The 14,839-nt window shown below is 35.9% G+C and overlaps 1 non-coding gene across 1 annotated transcript; it reads left to right on the top strand.

The window, feature by feature from the left end:
- The first annotated feature begins 494 nt into the window (after positions 1-494).
- On the top strand, positions 495-598 carry LOC116752479. The gene has a single exon (XR_004349544.1). It is a non-coding gene; the product is annotated as a U6 spliceosomal RNA (small nuclear RNA).
- The last annotated feature ends 14,241 nt before the right edge of the window (positions 599-14,839 follow it).

Here is a 14,839-nt window from a genome sequence, read left to right on the forward strand (position 1 = left end):
TCTCACTACAAAAAAGGCAGAAAGACGTTTTTCAGGTTGAAAATAATTAATACCAGAAGGAACCTCAGACCTCTGGAAAGAAATGAAGAGTAACAGAAAATATGAATACCTAGGTTAAATGTAAAATGAGTAATTCTTATTTATGTTTGCATATTTATATATTTTATTGAATTTGTTTAAAATGCTATTGATTGTTTAAAGCAAAACTATTGGGTTAGCCAAAAAGTTTATTCAGGTTTTTCAAAACATCTTACGGAAAAACCCAAATGAATTTTTTGGCCAACTTAATAGCATTTATTTATTGGCATATGTACTGATAAAACAGAAGATAATAAGAGCACAAAAGGCAAGAGGAAACAAATGGATTTATGCTATGTTATAAAATTTTAACACTGGTTTTGAAGTCACACACTTACGAGCTGACTGTGATAACTTAAAGATGAATATTATAAGCTCTAGAGAAACTACTAAAACAAATATTAAAAATCAATACAGTGCTTGCTTCAGCGGCACATATACTAAAATTGGAATGATACAGAGATCAGCATGGCCCCTGCGCAAGGATGACATGCAAATTTGTGAAGTGCTCCATATTTTTACTATTTACAATACTACTTTTACTATTTATGATAGCCAAGACATGGAAACAACCTAAAACAGAGGAATGGATAAAGAAGATGTGGTACATATATACAGTGGAATATTATTCAGCCATTAAATGGAACGAAATTGGGTCATTTGCAGAGATGTGGATGGACCTAGAGACTGTCATACAGAGTGAAGTAAGCCAGAAATAGAAAAACAAATATCGTATATTAATGCATATATGTGGAATCTAGGAAAATGTATAGATGATCTTATTTGCAAAGTAGAAACAGACGTAGAGTACAAACATATGGATACCAAGGGGGAAAGTGGGGGAGTGGGATGAATTGGGAGATTGGGATTGACATATATACACTATTGATACTATGTATAAAATAGATAACTACTGAGAACCTCCTGTATAACAGAGGGATCTCTTCTCAGTGCTCTGTGGTGAACTAAATGGGAAGGAAATCCAAAAAAGGGGGATATATGTATATGTATAGCTGATTCACTTCATTGTATAGCAGAAACTAACAACATTGTAAAGCAAGTATACTCCAATAAAAATTAATTTAAAAAAAAAAATACAGAAGAAAAAATAAAATACTATATATATCACTAAAAAAAGTCATAAAAAACAATGGAAAGATAAAAACAAGAAAGAAAAAAATTAAAGGAATAATATTAAAAGATATAATGTTTAAATCCAACTTATCAATGATTAGATTAAATGAAAATAATTAAAACACTCCATGGCCATATCATCAAAAAGTCTACAAACAATGCTGGCGAGGGTGCTGAGAAAAGGGAACCCTCCTACATTGCTGGTGGGAATGTAAATTGGTACAACCACTATGGAGAATAATATGGAGGTTCCTTAAAAAACTAAAACTAAAACTAAAAAAAAAAAAAAAAAAAAAAAACTAAAAATAGAACTACCATATGACCCAGCAATCCCACTCCTGTGCATATATCTGGAGAAAACTATAATTTGAAAAGATACATGCACCCCAATGTTCACTGCAGCACTATTTACAATAGCTAAGACAAGGAAGCAACCTAAATGTCCATTAGCAGAGGAATGGATAAAGAAGATGTGGTACATATATATATGATGGAATATTACTCGGCCATAAAAAGGAATGAAATAATTCAATTTGCAGCAATGTGGATGGACCTGGAGATTATCATAGTAAGTGAAGTAAGTCAGACGGAGACAAATATCATATGATATCACTCATATGTGGAATCTAATTTTAAAAATGATACAAATGAACTTATTTACACAACAGAAACAGACTTACAAATACTGAAAACAAACTTATGGTTACCAAAGGGGAAACTTGGGGGGGAGGGATAAATCATGAGGCTGGGATTAACATACACACACTACTACACATAAGATAGATAACCAACAAGGATGTACTGTATAGCACAGGGAACTCTACTAAATATTCTGTGATACCCTTTATGAGAAGAGAATCTGAAAAAGAATGAATATATGTATATGTATAACTGAATCACTTTGCTGTACACCTGAAACTAACACAACATTGTAATTCAACTATACTCCAATAAAATTAAAAAAAAAAACACTCATGTAAAAGGCATAGATTGCTACACTGGATAAAAATGTAAAATCCAAATATTAGATCTTTATAGGAAGCACACTTTTATTATGAGGACACAGATAGATTCAAATTTTCAGATGAAATGAAAAAATATATACCACGCAAACACTAAGCAAAAGAAAACTGGTGTTTTTATATTACTTCCAGACACAGTAGATTGAAAACAGAGTATTAATAGAAATAATGATAGAAGAATCAATTTACCAAAGAAACATAATAATGTGTACGTATCTAAAAACAGAGGTCCCAAACTCATAAATCAAAATACTTTTAGAGTTAAGAGAAGAAGAAGAAACAGTCAAATCCATAACACTAATACTACAGAAACTCAGAAAATAAAGGAAGAAAAGTTCCTGTTCATTTTATGAGGTCAATATAGCCTTGTTCATAAAACAAACCAATAAAAATCTTATAAGAAATGAAAACATCCCTCATGACTATAGACACAAAATCCTCACAAAATATTTGCAAATATAATCCAATAACTTGATGAGCTAAATAAGACTTTGAAAATTAATTTGGAAATGCAAAGAATACTGAATAACCAAACAGTCTTTTAAAAAGGAACATATTTAAAGGACTTAGGCTATCTGATTTCAAGACTTGCTATAAGGCTACAGTAATCAAGACCATGTGGCATTCATATAAAGTAGATGCATATAAAAGTAAAGAATGGGGTAGTCAATAGAAATTGCCATCCATTCAGTGAGAAAAGATTTCTTTTTAATCTATTGTTAGAATGATTGGATAGCTTTAAGAAAAAAATAACTCAATCTCTAACTCCATACACCAAAATTAACTCGATATGGATCACAAATCTAAAGATAAAACCCAGAACAATAAAGCTTTTAGAAAAAATAAAGGAGAATACATTTGCAAATTCTGAGTAGACACACAGAAACCATTAAAAAATACATATATATATATATATATATATATAAATTAGACTTAATCAAATTTAAAATTTTTGCTCATCAAAAGATACCACTAAGGAAATGAGTAGATGAGTTACAGGGTAGGAAAAAGACATTTATAGGATATATCTAATGGAAAAAATGTATTCAAAATAGACAAAAGCTCTACTGAACAATAATATGATGAATAATCCAATAAAACAACAGGCCAAAACTCAAGCATACAAATCACAAAAGATACAGAAATGGCCACTAGGTATTAAAAGATGCTACAGAGAAAAGCAAACTGAAACTACAATAAGATATGACTTCACACCAATAGAATGGTTAATTTTTTTTAATTAAAAAGAGCAAATGTTGGAGAAGGTGAAATGCTTATACAATGCTGCTAAGAATATAAAATGATACAATCACATTGAAGACTCATTTGGTAGTTTTTTATAAAACAGTGGTTCTCAAACTTTTTAGTCAGGACCCCTTTACTCTCTTAATTCTTAAGAAGCCCAAGGAGATTTTGTTTATATGGTATTATCTATCAATATCTACCATGCTAGAAATTAAAACTGAGAAAAATTTAAAATATTTCCTTATTAATTCATTTAAAATATCATATTTTAATGAGAAATGACATTTGTCAAAACAAAAAGAATTAGCAAGACTGGCATTGTTTCACATTATTGTAAATCTCTAAAATCTGGCTTAATAGAAGATAGCTGGATTTGTATCTCCTTCTCTGCATTTGCTCTCTTAATACAGTTTAGGATGAAGTATATGAAGAAAATCTTGTCTTACAGAGAAAGACATTGGGAAGGAAAGGACTATTTTAATAGCCTTTTTCAGATTATTATGGATATTTTTGTAGATACTAAATGAACACTTAGTGGTAGTAGTATTCCTGAAAGTGAGTTGCAGTGTGGAATCAAACAATATCAATTAAATTTTGTGTACTCAATTACATTAAAATCTATTGGTCCATCTTATATTATTAATTGAATTTCCCTCATGCATTATTTTTTTTTTTTTTTTTTTTTTTTTTGCGGTACGTGGGCCTCTCACTGTTGTGGCCTCTCCCGTTGCGGAGCACAGGCTCCAGACACGCAGGCTCAGTGGCCATGGCTCACAGGCGCAGCCACTCCGCGGCATGTGGGATCTTCCCGGAACAGGGCACGAACCCGCGTCCCCGGCATTGGCAGGCGGACTCTCAACCACTGCACCGCCAGGGAAGCCCCTCATGCATGATTTTTAACACCAGGCAATGAATGACCATTTGGAAAACACTGGTTCTCTGAGTTATGTGGATCTTCCAAATGATGACTAATTTTATTATACAGTCTTTTGATATCACATTTGGTAATATCACCACCAAACTCATCAGAAATACTGAAAAGCTGTTAGGCTCATGGTAGCTAATACATGTTTTCTGAAATTCTAATTTTTGCTTCAAAGTTAAAATTTTATCATTAACAACAAATAGAGTCAGTTATTGTCCTTGAAATGACAGGTTTATCTTGTTCATTTACAGGAAAGTATCTGCCAAATATACAAGCCTGAATAATCAGTTTGTCAATAAAAAAATTGGTGCTCCATGAAGAAAAGCAGCTAGTTCACCTTGTAACTCAAAACAATTGCACAAATGCATTTCCTTGAGACAACTATCATACTTCAGTATGTAGCAGAAGAGCTTTCTGCAGGCTATTGAAAAGATGAGTACTCAAGCGTCAATTTTAATAAAATTAATAATTTTTACTGATTCATCAAGGACATTCTTAATTAAAACTGGTGTACTGAAGGTGTGTGGTGGAGAGTAATACAGTCATACCACAACTGCTTGTAAGGCTTCATTCATTTTTTACCCAACATTACTTTTGCATCGTTACTGTAAACGTCAACACAGTGAAAAAGGTAAATGTCTGGTTAGTACTATCACAAAAATGGTTTTGATCTTTGGAACCCCCCTACGCCCGGTCTTAAGGTTCCCAGAGATCCATAGACCATATTCTGAGAATCATTGTTAAAAATTGAAACATATATCTACCCTACAACCCAGAAATTACATTCCTAAATATTTATGCCAAAGAAATGAAACAGTATGTTGACCAAAATATTGTAAAGTAAGTTTATACCAACCTCATTAAAAATCACTTAGAACTGGGGGAATAAAACAAGCATCCATCAGCAGGAAAGAGGATTAACCAATTGTCATGCATCTATGGAATGGAATGATACTAGAAGATAAAGAAAAATAAACACATGATAGATGCAATAGCTGGATATTTTTGTCCAAAACACTATGTTAAGTTAGAGAAGCAATACATACTTGAGTATATACTGTGTGGTTCCATTTATATGAAATTCAAATATAGGCCAGATTGATCTATGATGATAGAAACCATAGTTCCTAAGGAGGTGGACTGGAAAGGGGCTGAAGGGAAATTTCTGGGGGGAGGGGGGGAATGAATGTTTTACATCTTGTTTGGAGTATATATAATTTTTAAAATAATGACGTAAATGCTTCACATTTGTACATTTTATTGTATAATGATTATATCTCAATGAAACAAAATAACAGTTTCTATCTTTAAATGAAAAAGACTGTAACTCCTTGAGATTTTTAGGTTATGCCTTGTTCAACTGCAAAACAGAGAAGTGACAAACAATGGGCACTCTATAAATGCCTCATGAATGAATAGATGCGTGCAAAACCCAAAAGCATATTTACATATCATGGGAGTAAAACCAGCATTTCCTTTGTATTGGAGGTATTTTCATTACCTCATGAATTTATGTTTCTGCAAAAAAAAAAAAAAATACTAGATAACAAATCTCAATTACTGATCTAAGTATTCAACTTATAAATTTACAAAAAATAATAATATAGAACAAGGAAAGTAGGAAGAGTTAATAAATATTCAATGTTAATAAAATGGAATGCAATACAGATCGATAAAGCCAAAAGTTGATTCTTTGAAAAAACAAAATAAACAAATGTCTGTTAAGATTGATCAAGAAAAGAGAGAAAATATAAATAAAAACTATTATGAGTGAAGACAGTACATGACAGAAAAAGTAAAGCTGTGAAAGCAGCAAAAAGCATACTATCAATGACGATATGCCAACAATTTTGAAAACGTAAATGAAATACCTAGAAAAATAAGTTACCAAAACTGACCTAAGAACTCATCCCTCCAGTGGAAACCAGACAGTGATTTCACAGATGAGTGCTACCAAAATTTCAAGTAACAGATCCAAATTTCACACATCTTCCGTTTAACAGAAAAGGAGATACAGGTCAGTGTTAGCCTGACACCAAATTAGTTTTATCCTGACACCAAAACATCATGTGAAAGAACAATTAGAGGTCCATTACACTAATTAATATACAAATTAAAATTGCTTTAGGGCTTCCCTGGTGGCGCAGCGGTTGAGAGTCCACCTGCCGATGCAGGGGACGCGGGTTCGTGCCCCGGTCCGGGAGGATCCCACATGCCGCAGAGCGGCTGGGACCGTGAGCCATGGCCGCTGAGCCTGCGGGTCCGGAGCCTGTGCTCCGCAACGGGAGAGGCCACAACAGTGAGAGGCCCGTGTACCGTTAAAAAAAAAAAAAAAATTGCTTTAAAAAACTTACCAAAGCAAACCCAACAATATTATTAATATTATAATAACCATGATAAAACTGGGTTTATCTCAATTATGAGAATGGTTTATTATTTAAAAATTCATAACTACTTTTCACAATAATATCAGATTTAAAGAGAGAAAAATTAATATGATTATCCCAGTTGATACCAAAAAAGTGATAGAATTTAGCGCCAATTTAGAAAAAAACCCATACAATTTCTTAATTCATTAGGAACAGAAGGTTGCTTAACCTGATAAACAGTACCTTTTTTTTCCAACATCTTTATTGGAGTCCAATTGCTTTACAATGGTGTGTTAGCCTCTGCTTTATAACAAAGTGAATCAGTTACACAGTGTCGTAAATGGTTAAATCTTTGAAACACTCTGTTGTTTTCTTTGGTTTTTTTTTTTTTTTTTTTTTTTTTTTTTGCGGTACGCGGGCCTCTCACTGCTGCGGCCTCTCCCGTTGCGGAGCACAGGCTCCGGACGCGCAGGCTCAGCGGCTATGGCTCACGGGCGCAGCCGCTCCACGGCATGTGGGATCTTCCTGGCCCGGGGCACAAACCCGTGTCCCCTGCATTGGCAGGCGGACTCTCAACCACTGCGCCACCAGGGAAGCCCGAAGAACTCTCTTTAAAATCGGGGATGAGCCATGCATGTCAAACATTACTGTTTTATTTAACAAAGACTCTTAGCCATTACAATAGAACTAGAGATGAAAGAAATGAAAAGAAGGAAATAAAACTGACTTTATTTGCAGATTATGTAATAGTTTACATAGACTTCTCCTTCCTCAAATATAAAGACAATTCATTAAAAATTATAGAAGAGAAGGTGGCTTTTATTATTCACTCACTAACTGTGACTTCATCGATCTTGCTATATTCAGCTTAACCATTAAAAGTTTAGATTCTCTTGGAATTAGGGACAACATTGCTTTTGCCCTTGAATAAATGTCCAAGTACAAGTGATAATTATTTGCAGAGCTGTATTCAGAACACCAAACTGAATCTGACTTTCAGGTGGAGGGCAGTTAAATTACAATATTTTCCCTTGTTTAACTGAGGTTAACTGACTTTAACTGAGGGACCTGATCATGGGCCAGACATGCTTCTGATGAATTAATTTACTAGATGTTATACATCACAGGTGCTCAGAATAAGTATTTCGGATGACAGAAAGTTATACAGCAGTGGGAAGGCCCCTCTGGAAAGCTAAAAGGCAATGAGGCCAATTACAAGAGAACGGACATTTGTTCATAATACATTTCTAATCTCTGAATTTTTTTCTTAGTCTTGAATTCTCATCCCAGCACAAGGATACCCATGTTTGGGGACTGATTTTGGCACAGTCTCTTTCTCGAGAATATAAAATTGGAATCAAAAACTACTAGTTCATTTCTCCTGTCATTGGAATAGATGACCCAGGGCCATGGTCTGCAAAGAGATAGAGAAGCACTCAGAGGAAAGTCAAGAGAAGAAAGGAGTCAGCTAGGAGAGGCGCAGAACCCAAGTCACCTGCAGACCTCTGTCTCCTTTCCTGATCCCAACTTCAGCACAACTCTACTTTCTGACAACAGTTCTGTGAGACACCATTGTCTCTATTTAATCACCACTCCCACTCCAACACACACACTGTTAACAATTAAAGTTAGTCCTGTTGCATATGATAACCGCTTATATGTAGAACTTAAAAAATGGTACAAATGAACCTATTACATTTACAAAACAGAAATAGAGTCACAGATGTAGAGAACAAACTTATGGCTACCAAGGGGGAAAAGGCAGGTAGGGATATACTGGGAGATTGGAATTGACATATACACACTTCTATACATATAATAGATAACTAATAAGAACCTACTGTATAGCACAGAGAACTCTACTCAATACTCTGTAATGACCTGTATGGGAATAGAATCTAAAAAAGAGTGGATATATGTATATGTATAACTGATTCACTTTGCTGTACAGCAGAAACTAACACAACATTATAAACTAACTATAGTCCAATAAAAATTAACTTAAAAAAAATAAAGTTAGTCCTGTGAGTTTCTGCTACTTTTAAGCAGAGAGCCTTGATAAAGACATATGTGGAAAAATGAGGTCCTATTGCATTACAAGGATAATCTATTTTAACAGAGCAGATGTTAGTTATTTTGCCAGATACTTCTAAATACGAGCACCTTATGAAACAGCATTTTGTGTCTTTTCCTAACTAGGGCCCGCGGACTCCAGGGGCATCCAGCAGTGCACTAGCAGGCATTCAAAGCCACAGGACAAACATGCTGCATCTCCATGTAGTGTCAAATTTACTAGATATTAGGTAACATAAAATACCTTTAAAAAAAAATTACACTAAGACTTTGTATGAATATTTAAGATAAAATACCAGACTTCAAGGCAATTTTCTGCTTGTTGGCAGACGGCTTGAGGCTAAGTGTGAGCCTTATGGAGTCCCCACTGCTTTCCTCTGCCATTAGGGGGCCCTTCAGAAGAACAGTTTGAACAACACTCATGCATTATACCAATAATCAGAACAGTCCAAAAAGTAATTCCATTTGTCAGAGTGTATAGTCTCAAATGCTGTTCACAATGAAATTTCTCATTTACTCATCATCATTATTATTATTTTTTAAAGGACAGATTATGTGGAGGTCCACAACAGCTTCTGCAACGTTCTGCATTATCTAGTTACTTTCATTCTATGTATTTACATGACTGGATCCAAATACCAATATAAAAAAATGAATTAATATTAATGGATGTAAACGTATTCAAACTAGAATTACAGGTTAAAACAACGTCACTAACATTACATCTAAACTGAAGGGCATTTTCAAATGAAGATTTTGCTTAGAGGAGAAATTAGATAAAGTATGGTTTCAGGGTAATGGGGAGTAAATACAGAGTAAATAGAATAAGGTAAATCTTAGCGGTATATGTCCAATACATAGCACTGAGTTTAAAAAATGAGAAAGAAAAGTTACAGTATGAGTCATGTAAAATCAATTTTAAACAAAAGTATAAGACACTCAATGACTCCTATATTTCCCATGAGTATTTATTTATGAGTGTGAAAACCATAGCGAAAGGGCTGGAAAGATCTACTCCAAAGGACTAACAGTAGTTACCTTTGAGAGAACAGATCTAGGTCTAGAGGAAAGATCAGAGCACCTTTTAACATCTCATTCATATTCCTGTGGGTACAGACATGGTCTTCTCCTCTAAAAGCAATTACTTTGTAACCACAGTGTTTCCAGACCTGTTTTGGGCAATAAGAAATAGAGGGAAAAAATCTGTAATGTTGCCTACAATGCACAAGTGAAACTATAAAAAGAAAGAAAGGAAGGAAGGAAGGGAGGGAGGGAGGGAGGGAGGAAAGAAAGAAAAAGAAAAAAAGAATGTGACATTTGGTTGCTTTTCTAAAACATGAAAAGATCCTTTAATGATCTGCTTTTCTAATTTTTACTAAAAGATTTCTACACTTATTAATGTAAAATGTGTTTATATTTTAATAACGTCTTTACGTAAGTTTCCTAAGATAAGCATAATTTGGCAAACCATAAAATTCAGCTAAATTCAATAAACTAAAGCAAAAGAAATCATTAAACTCTCTCCAGAGCAATGCCTGTTTTCAAGCTCTTGGTTAAGTGTCTACAAAAAGAGCAGCAAGATACTTAGTTGTCCCTTTATTACCACTACTTCCCCACTGACTTACTCAGTAATTTCAGATATGCTTTATTTTCAGTCTAGATTCATTTTCTTATTGGCACTGACTCCAAACAAAAGAGTTTTAGTTTTCCCTGAACACTAACTCCCAACTTCCAGTTCTGTGTCAAACAGGTAATAATGTGTAAACAAACACTAAAAAATACCCTGGCTGAGTCTTTTTTTTTTTTTTGCGGTACGCGGGTCTCTCACTGTTGTGGCCTCTCCCGTTGCAGAGCACAGGCTCCGGACGCGCAGGCCCAGCAGCCATGGCTCACGGGCCCAGCCGCTCCACGGCATGTGGGATCTTCCAGGACCAGGGCACAAACCCGTGTCCCCTGCATCGGCAGGCGGACTCTCAACCACTGTGCCACCAGGGAAGCCCCTGAGTCTTTATTAAAGGTATTTCTGGACTTTGTTACAGAATCCTAGAGTTGGTGTATTTTATAGGCAAAATGTATACTGGTTCAACCTCTTTTCTTCTTTTTTATTTATCTTATTTATCTTTTTATTCTCAGAGCAAATGGGAATGAAGCAGGAGAGCCTTATTCAGGGACTCACAGCTCATTACAGGTAGGGCAGCATCTGAACACGAATTCCCAGCCCAAGATATTCTTTCTATGCTCCCCTGCCTCTGGGTAAAGCAAATTATTTGGAGTTTTATACATTGGATTTTGACATCTTTAAATTGAAGCCTCATTAATTTTCTTAGTGGTCCTTATAGGTTTCACACCTTTTCCAATATAGATCATAAGAAGAATAACTATTCTTCTCCATTGTATAAACATCAGATTTCATTTTAAAAAGGCACCTCACTATCTGGGAAATATCAGTGGTGACAAAGGTAGTCTTCAGTGTTTCTTTATAAATTATGTCTGGCTTCACAGTAAATGCCAAAAAAGAGGAAATCATAATTGACACTGCTGGTTTTCATGGGCATAGGAGACTATCCAAGCAGGAGAATGAATCAAAGTTTCAACATTCATTATAGTTATAAAATTCTATGGGAGCCCAGAGACAGTCACATCTTTATCTTATCATTTTTTAATGTGTAAAATCTACGGGCACGGAATTTAAAACCTATCCAAGCACTTGGCCAGGGAATTTTTCCTACCAATTGAACAGCCAGATTCTTTCACAGATGTATTTTGTTATATATCCCCTTCTTAAAAATAAAGTTTATGATTCTGGTTTTCTCTGATTAAAAGAGTAATGACAGCCATTTTAGAGAATTTGGAAAAATACAGAAAATATACATATCTTCATTTGATTGTGTTCTATGTATGTGCCAGGCACTGAGATAATACGCGTACTGTATCTATTCTGTCCTATTACAATAAACTTATGGACTAATTTTTATTTTCATTCCAATTCCTGCAGAATTGCATAACTGAGGGAGCAGGAGAGAGAGAGAGAGAGAGAGAGAGAGAGAGAAAAAAAAAAAATGCTCGTGTAAGGTCAATACAGCTGACAAGCAGAGATACCAGGACTTGAATTAAAGTCTTCTAACATCACGGGCTAAGCTTTTTGCCTTATCTCATCTGTCTGTCTCGGAACTTGTCTCAGACCACAGAGGAAACCAAAGGTTCTAGACATTTGCCCAATACGAACTACAGAAGGAAGACTGTTACTATACTCCAGTCTGGCATCCATTCCCATCAAAACTATGATTTAGTTGTTGCCATTCAACATACTCTCAGTCCTAATCTAACGTGATCTCCTCTCAGTAGTATTTGATGCTGTTACCCGTCTCCCAGTTGAAACACTCTCATCTCCCTATTTCCATGACATCTCATCTGCTGTTCACTTTCTATTCCCCTGCCCATCCATCGTTCTCACCATTACAAGTCTCCCTTCCTCCGTCCGGCCATGAATGGTAATGCTCCTCAAGGCTCAGTCCCACTATCTCCCTCTGTCACCCCATACATTACCATTCATACTCAAAGCTTTGATTTCTACTCATCCACATAAGCCCACCCAGGAGCTCTTATCTGGCCTAGAAACATACATACTCCAAGGCATCTTTACATCTTCAATCCAGTATCTCAAAGTTATGTCAGAATGCAGTAAGTCTCAAAAAATTGACGTCTCTTTCTCCAAACCCAGTGTACTTCCAGGGTTAAATAACTTGGTGAGCAGTGTCACTTTATCCCATTCTGTTACACAGGAAGTCTGGAATCACGTTGAACACCAACCCTAATATCCCATCCATACCAAGGCCTGTTACAAGTGTCTTCTTGCCTTCTCGATGACTAACATCCTTGACTAATCCATCTTCATCTCCGGCTCAGAGATTTCCACTGCCTCCTAACTGATCTCCCACAACATCCCAATTCATTTTACACAGTGGCCAGAGCCATATTTTTACACCTCAGGGGCTTTATCTTAGGATAAAGTCCTAAATCTTTATAACTGTCCTGCAAAGCCCAATAAGAGGTAGCTTCTCCTTGCCTTTTGAGGTTCCTCTTCTAGTTCCCTCCTCTTGCTCTCTGTACTTCACTGAACTTCGTTTTAAAATCTAGAAGCCAGGCTTCCTTTTGGCCAAAGGGCCTTGGCAGATTCCGTTTCCTCTAAGTGGAATTTCCCATTCCTCCCCATCACACTCACTCACATTTTCTCTTTCCTGTGCATCTCACACACAGGTACACCCTTTATTCTATTTCTCTCGTATCCTCTAGAACTAAGCTCAACATGTCTTCTTCAGGGAAGCCTTTTCCAACATTCCCACTTCATCCTGACTCTGTAAGATTCAATAGGTATATGTGTGTGTGTGTGTGTGTGTGTGTGTGTGTGTGTATGTACACATACACACACACACACAGAGCCATGTTCTATTCCTTCAGGAGACTTATTTCAGTTTATAATTACAGTTTCAGTAGTGTGGCTACTTGTATAATGTCCATTGCCTCCATGAAGCTGGAACTGGATCCCCAGGGCCTGCTGAAGCACAATGCATTACAGGTACTCAATAAATGTGAATGAATCAAATTCTGCTTTACCAGAGAACCAGGGATAATGAGTAACACCAAAAATGAAAAGGTTGGGGCTTCCCTGGTGGCGCAGTGGTTGAGAGTCCACCTGCCGATGCAGGGGACACGGGTTCGTGCCCTGGTCCGGGAAGATCCCACATGCCGTGGAGTGGCTGGGACCGTGAGCTGTGGCCGCTGAGCCTGTGCTCTGCAACGGGAGAGGCCACAACAGTGAGAGGCCCGCGTAGAGCCAAAAAAAAAAAAAAAGAAAAGTTTAATTGCTTCCAAAGCTATTAGTTCAAATAACTAACCTCCCTTTGGGTATTCTGACTGCACCAATAGTACTATAATCTACCACACTGTCTTTGTTAGAAGGCTAAACATCATTTTCATTCCTTCCTTTCTTTATATCAGCTGAGGCTGCTGCATTTATCTCCAATATACATCCAGGATCCCTTCATTTCTCTTCTCTCCAGCATCACTGAAATCTCCTGGTCTGAGGCACTACATCTCTTGATGGGATTGCAATTACCTCTTAACTAGTCTCCCTACTTTCCCCCTCATTCTCCTAAAATTATTTCTCTACTCAGAAACTAGAATGATTATTGAAATAAGTTAATTAGATCACTTCAATTCCCTGTTTAAAAACCTTTAGAATTAAAAAAAAAAAAAATCTCCTCCAACACCATTATTCTCTATCATGTCACCATTTTCTTCCTCTTATCATCACTTTAAATTATTTATTTTCTGTCCAGTCTGACAAGGATGTAAACAACTTGTAAGCAACTGCTTACAAGGGTAAGCAACTGCTATCTGTACCTACCATGCCAAGCACATATTAGGTGCTAAAAACTACTATTATGTTATTGAACACACGGTGACTGTAATCTATTTTGCCAAAGTTTTTTTAAGGAAATTTTGGAAGAGCTTGCGTACTGAATAAAGTCAGGGACTCCTTTTACACTGGGTCTCACTGTGAGCTTCCAAAACCAGAAGAAGCTCAAGAAGGGACTAAGAAATGATTTCTAGTGATTAGGCCTCCACAGAATGCTTATTATATTTTGAATAAAATGTACTTAACAATTCATGACTTTCAAAATTCATATGAAAGAAGGCTAATATTATCCTCTAATTTCCTATTCTTTCCAGTCCTAATGCTAAGTGTGACTAACTTTGCAACAGGGTAATAATCTTCATTATCTCTTCCTCTTTACAAAATTACTCATCAAGTGCTTCAAATGAAAAGGGGCCCACTGGTGCCCCAGGATGGAGAGTGTAAGTGGTGCTTTTTTTTGTTTATGCTAATTAAGTAGTCTGCAGACTGGTTACTTAGCAGTATCCTTCAATGAGATGCTCAGTACTGGGAACCTAATTATATGTTTGAGGCCTAAAGTGGTCATTATTAAGAT

This window comes from Phocoena sinus, chromosome 3 (assembly GCF_008692025.1).
Source record: "Phocoena sinus isolate mPhoSin1 chromosome 3, mPhoSin1.pri, whole genome shotgun sequence".
Lineage (NCBI taxonomy): Eukaryota > Metazoa > Chordata > Mammalia > Artiodactyla > Phocoenidae > Phocoena > Phocoena sinus.